This window comes from Protobothrops mucrosquamatus, unplaced genomic scaffold (assembly GCF_001527695.2).
Source record: "Protobothrops mucrosquamatus isolate PMUCROS unplaced genomic scaffold, P.Mucros_1.0 scaffold3852, whole genome shotgun sequence".
In the NCBI taxonomy this organism is placed as follows: Eukaryota; Metazoa; Chordata; class Lepidosauria; order Squamata; family Viperidae; genus Protobothrops; species Protobothrops mucrosquamatus.
The window spans coordinates 15,444-22,462 of NW_015389802.1; positions in this window are offsets into that span (position 1 = coordinate 15,444).

Genomic DNA, 7,019 nt, shown 5'->3' on the forward strand with positions numbered 1-7,019 from the left:
TAAAATTTTAAATTGGGTATAATTTTATATTATTATAGTGGGTTTTAGGACAGGACAAATAATTTAATTAGTTTTTAATATTTTTAAATATTATGGTATCGCTGTTTTATTAATGTGCCTGTTCACCGCCCTGAGTCCCGCAAGGGAGAAGGGCGGTATATAAATCAAATAAATTGAATTGAATTGAATTGAATTGAATCAGTGCTAGAAGGGAGTGGGGTTTGTGGGGGAGAGGAGGAGGAGGAGGAGGACGATGACGACTGTGGGGTCCTTGGTGCTCTCTGAGCTTGGTTGTTTTCTTGCAGACCTTTCATTATCCAACTAAGTAACATCATCAGTGCTAGAAAGGAGAGGAGGAGAAGGATGACGACTGTGGGGTCCTTGGTGCTCTCTGAGCTTGGATGTTTTCTTGCAGACCTTTCATTACCCAACTAAGTAACATCATCAGTGCTAGAAGAGAGTGGGGTTTGCTATCTTTTTATATATTAGTGACTTGTCCTGTCATTTTGGTCTTCGTTTACTGCAGTTTTCCCCACGGACATGGTTCCTATACATGTGATGCTCCAGGTTAGTTTTGTTTGGAGATGCTTCTCATTTGGGCACATCTCCATCGCTGGAAGTTTTTAAGAAGAAATTAGACAACCACTTATTCAGGATGGTATATAGAGTCTCTTGCTTAAGCAAGGGGTTGGACTAGAAGACCTCCAAGGCCCCTTCCCACTCTGTTATTCTGTAACTCCATTATGTTTACAGTTCATTTCTTCATTATATTATTGTAAGCAGCTTAGAGTAGCCCCACAGTCAGATAAGCAGTAAATAAATTTAACAAACTAATCGGTAAATTGTTGTCCATTGAATGAAGGCCCCGAACAAAGTCGAGGCAGCCTGTCTCTTTGTTTGTCCCTCAGTCCTCTGCACGTGTTTGTTTCGTGGCGCTAACCATTCCAAAGAGCTGAAGTCAAATCCTATTATGGAACTGGCATTGATTTAAGGACTCAGGGCCATCTGGTAATGAGATCACAAATGGCAACTCTAAATATACCCCACTCTGTTCCTAGACATTGAGAAATCTTTCATCTGTGCCAGTCTTAAGTGTTGTTATAAGTCAGTGAGGAAAACTGCTGGCAACTCTCATTCTGGGATAAATCCCAAATTTTACCAATGTTACAGGTTTTTCTCTGCAAGTCATACTGCCCAGATTCCCAGATTTGTGTTGTTGTTTTTTAAAGACAAGCTACAAGTAGTCCTCAACTTACGACTGGAATGGAGCCTGCCCGTCACGGTTGTGACAGTCATAAGCGGGTCACCCAGGTGTCTGACCTGATTTTACGACCTTTTTTGCAGCGTTAAGCGAAACCCCTGGTCGTTAAGCAAACTGTGTTGTGCTATGGGCTGGATTGGGTTTGTTTGTTTGTTTTTTATAGTAAAAATGACAAAACAAGGTCAGGATGCTGCAAACAGCCTCAAATGTGGACTGGTTGCCAAGCACCTAAAATATGTTCATGTGACTACCTATATCTCAGCTAATTAAACCATGATTTGACTGCAGCCTTTGGAATATCTGAACCAGGTTATAAATACGCCACGCCCCCTCGGGAGGCCTGTCATAATTTTCAATGGTCACTAACCTCATAGTCACAGATTACTTGTATGGGTAGTCCTCAGCTTATGACCACAATTGAGCGCCAAAATTCTGTTGCTGAGACGGTTGTTAAGTGAATTTTGCCCCATTTTACGACCTTTCTTGCCACAGTTGTTAAGTGAATCGCTGTAACATGATTGTTAAGTCAATCTGGCTTCCCCATTGACGTTGATTGTCAGAAGGTCGCAAAAGGGGATTACATGACACACACACACACACCCCAGGACATGCCGCTGTCATAAATACACACCAGTTGCCAAACGTCCACATTTGGATCACATGATCATGGGGATACTAGAACAGTCATAAAGTGTAAAAAACGGTCCTTCGTCACTTTTTTCAGTGCCTTTGCAACTTTGAACAGTGACTAAACCAGGGGTGTCAAACTCAATTTCATTGAGGGCCGCATCAGCATTGCGGTTGCCCTCGGGGGGCCGGGTGGGCGTGGATGGAGTGGGTGTGGCCTGCTGGGTGGGCGTGGATGGAGTGGGTGTGGCCTGCTGGGTGGGCGTGGATGGAGTGGGTGTGGCCTACTGGGTGGGCGTGGCCAGCTCTACATCCGTTCGCGTCAAGGGTGCCTGTGGGGGCCTGGGCAGGAGTGGGACAGATCTGAGGGTCTCTGGCAGAAGGGGGTGGGACCGGGGCAAGTGCCAAGGCATGGTCCACTGGGGCAAATGCCAAGATGGCCACCACAAAATTCTACATTGGCTCCCGGCCGGTCTGGGCCAGGGCCAAGGCAGCGGGGGCCGTTCCCTCACTGTTTCCAGGATGGCTTCGTGGGCCACATGAAACCACTTCGTGGGCCGCAATCGGCCCCGGGCCTTGTGTTTGACATATCTGGACTAAACAAATGGTTGTAAGTCAAGGACTACCTGTATTAAAACCTGAAATATGCAGCAACTTTCCTGCCTGTTTGGCAAGGAAGCCCTTTTTTTTTCTCCAGCATTCTTGGCCAAGAGATTAATAATTCTAGCGTTGATTGGCATAAACCAGGGGTAGGCAACCTTGGCTCTTTTATGACTCCGTGGACTTTAACTCCCAGAGTTCCTGAGCCAGCCATGCTGAGGAGAAAGGGAGAGGTTTCCATGCTGAGCCATGCTGACTCAGGAATTCTGGGAGTTGAAGTCCACGAGTCATAAAAGAGCCAAGGTTGCCTACCCCTGGCATAAACTCTGACTAAATCCTGTCCGGAAAGGGCTTAAGTTTTTTTTTCTTAAATCTTCTCAGATGGGAAGGGGCTTCTGCTGCGGAAGAAAAGATTTCGGGGTCGCTCTGACTGGGCAGTTGTGCGTCTACTTAATAACAAAAGACAGGAGTTTATTAGTTGTCTTTCCCCCCCCCCCCCAAAAAAAAAACCCCAAAGAAAAACAACCTGGCAATCATTTTAAATATTTCAAGAAGTCATTTTGCCAAGGCACTCTAGTAAATCTATAGCCACATAAAAGGCTAAAGTCCCACCAAGTAGAGCTGAACTCCCGGTAACTTCATTTAGTTTGACATATTCTTGGCAGAGCTATGGAAACGCTGCGTCCTTAACCATCTTTTGATCCTTTTTACAAATTCGCACATCCTTAAGATTTGCTTGATGTCATCGATCCGAATACTGGCCAGCTCCATCCTTCCTTGGCTTCGCTTTCAAGTTTAGACATAATCAGTCACTGCTATCTATAAATGTTTCGAAAAACAGGACAGGTCTGAGATACAGATAGTCCTCAACCTACGACCACAACGGAGCCCAAAATGTCTGTGGCTAAGTGAGAGGGTTGTTAAATGAATTTTGCCCCATTTTACGACCTTCCTTGCCACAATTGTTCAGTGCATCACTGTAGTGGTTAAGTCAGTAACATGGTTGTTAAGTGAATCTGGCTTCCCCATTGACTTTGCTTGTCCGAAGGTCGCAAAAGGGGATCACATGACTCCCGAGACACTGCGACCATCATAAATGTGAACCAATTGCCAAGCGTTGGAATTTTGATCACATGACTACGGGGATGCTGCAAGAGTCGTAAGTGGGGGAAATGGTTATAAGTCACTTTTTTCAGTGCTGTTGAAACAAACTGACTGATCACTAAACAAACTGTTGTAAGTCGAAGATTACCTGTACTGAATTATACCTGGGGAGGATCCAGTGGTATTTTTTTTCATGGTACATGGAGGATGTGTACATGTGTCTCTGTGCATTTGAGTGAGAGATTGTTGATGGTTTTCTTGTTACTTATGATACGATTGACGTCTTTTCATTGCAGCTTTTAACATTTGGATTTTATGATTGCTTTTATAATAAGCTCCCTAGAATCACTTTATTGTGAGATGGGTGGCTACAAAATGTGACCAATGAACAAATAAATATGAATCCTTTAAATGAGCGCATGTGTTTGGGTGTAAGGCTACTTGGTGCTCTCTGAGCTTGGTGGCTTTCTTGCAGACGTTTCATTGCCAAACTAGGTAACATCATCAGCGCACTTTGCACTGGTGAAGTTACCTAGTTTGGTAATGAAACGTCTGCAAGAAGTAAAACGAGCCCAGAGAGCACCAAGAAGCCTCATAGTTCAACCCTTAGCTACAAATATTCTCTTCTGGTTTTTTGTTTTGTGTGTGTGTGTGTGTGTGTGTATGTGTGTGTGTAAAATAGAAATATAGCTGATTAAGGGTTGGCAAGATATGTTCCAAGTGTTCCTCTCCTTTTCCTCCTGAATAAAGTAATAATGATAATGATAATGATAATGATAATAATAATAATAATAATAATAACAACAATAACAATAACAATAACAATAACAATAACAATAATAAAGTTGGAAGGGACCTTGGAGGTCATCTAGTCCAACCCGCTGCCCAGGGAGGAAACCCTATACCATTTTGGACAAATGGCTGTCCAGTCTCTTCTTAAAAACTTCCAGTGTTGGAGCATTCACCGTTTCTGGAGGCAGGTTGTTCCACTGGTTAATTGTTCTCACTGTCAGTAAGTTTCTCCTTAGTTGTAGGTTGCTTCTCTCCTTGATTAGTTTCCATCCGTTGCTTCTTGTCCTTCCTTCAGGCGCTTTGGAGAATAGCTTGACTCCCTCTTCTTTGGGGCAGCCCCTGAGATACTGGAAGACTGCTATCATGTCCCCCCTCGTCCTTCTCTTCGTTAAACTAGACATACCCAATTCCAGCAACCTTTCCTTGTATTCCTTTTTTTAAAACAGTCCTTAGGCCATCCCATGCCTGCCTGGGAATCTTCCTCTACATCAGGGGGTCCCCAACCCCCAGTCTGTGGACCAGTCCTGGGCCATGGCATGCCAGCAACCGTCTGCACAAACAAGCAAAGCCCCATCCGCAAGATGCAGGCAGCACACAAAACCGCACACCCTCCAGTCCGTGGGAAAACCTCTCTCCATGGAACCAGTCCCTGGTGCCCAAAAGATTGGGTACCTCTGCCCTACATTATAAGTAACTGCGTCTGTGGGGTTTCCTGGAGGTGAAAGCCTAGGGTTAGGCTGCAGGCAAGACCAAGTGGTATTAAGTGTAGATAAAAAGGGAGCCAAGAAAAGTTAGATACGCATCTTGTCTTTCCTTCCAAAGTTGTGCAAAGGGCAAGTTATCTTTTGACCCGAGTGCTGCTGTGTAAACTAGTCTAAGCATAAATTTGTTTTCCTTCATCTGATCCTTCATCTGATCCATGCTTGCAGGTAGTCCTCGACCTATCTCCATAATTGCGCCCAAAATTTTTGTTGCTAAGCGACACAGTTACTAAGTGAGTTTTGCCCCATTTTATGACCTCTCTTGCTACCGTTTAAGTCAGGGCTTTTCAACCAGTGGTACGGGTACCACCTGTGGTACATTGGCACCTGGCAGGTGGTACGCAGCCATCCTAGAAAAGTGGTAGTGGGGGAGGGGAATGAGCTGAACCGGTGGCAGCACCGCACAAGCCTGAGCGAGAGACGGCTGGAGCTGCAGGGCTGTCAGGGCTCAGCGGAAGCGCCAGGATCAGTGCCGCTTTCCAGATGATCGGCGCTTCTTCTGGGCTGTCAGGGCTCAGCGGAAGCGCCAGGATCAGTGCCAGGCTCCAGCTGGAGCTCGGCGATGATCCTGGCGCTTCCGCTGAGCCCAGAAGAAGCGCCGATCAGCTGGCATGTTGCAGCCTCTCCAGGGTCTTGTGATTTACATTCAGATGCTTGGCCACTGATTCATATTTATGATGGTCACAGTGTCCCAGGGTCATGTGAAGTGACCAAAACCTGCTGCAACCACCCAGCAGACAGGGGGAATAAAAACCAAACACCCCCCACCCCACCCCCGCTGCCAATCCTCAACAGAAATGCTCACAACAATGAAAACCTCAGGCAGGAGGAAGAGTGTGGCCAGGTGGGCAGGCAGGTGTGTTGCACGACTGTTGCTTGGGGGGCACTTTTTTCAGTGCCATTGTAACTTCGAACAGTCATTAAGCGAACTGTTGTAAGTCGAGGACTACCTGTACTTTATCACTTGTTTCCTTTTTTTTTTTTTTTGATCATCAAGATTTTGACACCTTGCTAGGCGACTGGTGGTACTCGGATGTTGCCATATTCTAAAAGTGGTACAATGGGTGAAAAGGTTGAAAAGCCCTGGTTTAAGTGACTCGCCGCAGTTGTTAAGTCAGTAACACGGTTGTTAATTGAATTTGGCTTCCCCCCTATTGGCTTGCCTTGCCCCGAAAGGGGATCGTGTGACCCAGGGACACTGCAACTGTTGTAAATATGAGCCGGTTGCCAAGCGTCCCAATTTCGAACGCGTGACCAAAAGGGGATGCTGTAACGGTCGTACGTGTGAAAAATGGTCATATGCCACTTTTTTTCAGCGAACAGTCACTAAACGAATAGTTATAAGCCAAGGATTCCCTGTAACTGCTCTAACATTGGATTTTAGCCTTTGAACATTTTTAGCCCCAGTTAAAAAGATGCTGCTTTAATTCTCTGCGCACAAAAGCTGTACAGCCAAAGTGCCTTTGTATACACACACAGGTGGCACTTGTTGGCAATTCTTTTAAGCCAAATGCATCATTTTGGGGATGGTGCACCAGCTGCAGAACGCCACAGGGCAATCTGTACCCTAGTTTCTCAAGGTTACACTTGTGTATCTAATGTACGTTAAAGGCTGCTTTATTTACCTGCATCAGCAGAAGAGATAGAGCTATTTCCGGACACTATCGGCCCTTTGTTTGTTTAAAAAAAAAGAAATGCAACTAGACACAGACACAACACTGATAGTTCTGGGAACAAACATACTATTCTAAGCACACTGATGCAGTATAAAACAGAAGCAGTGTGAAAATGGCACTTATCTTAGCACAGGGGTCTTCAAACTTGGCAACTTTTAAGACTTGTGGACTTCAACTCCCAGAATTCCTCAGCCAGTT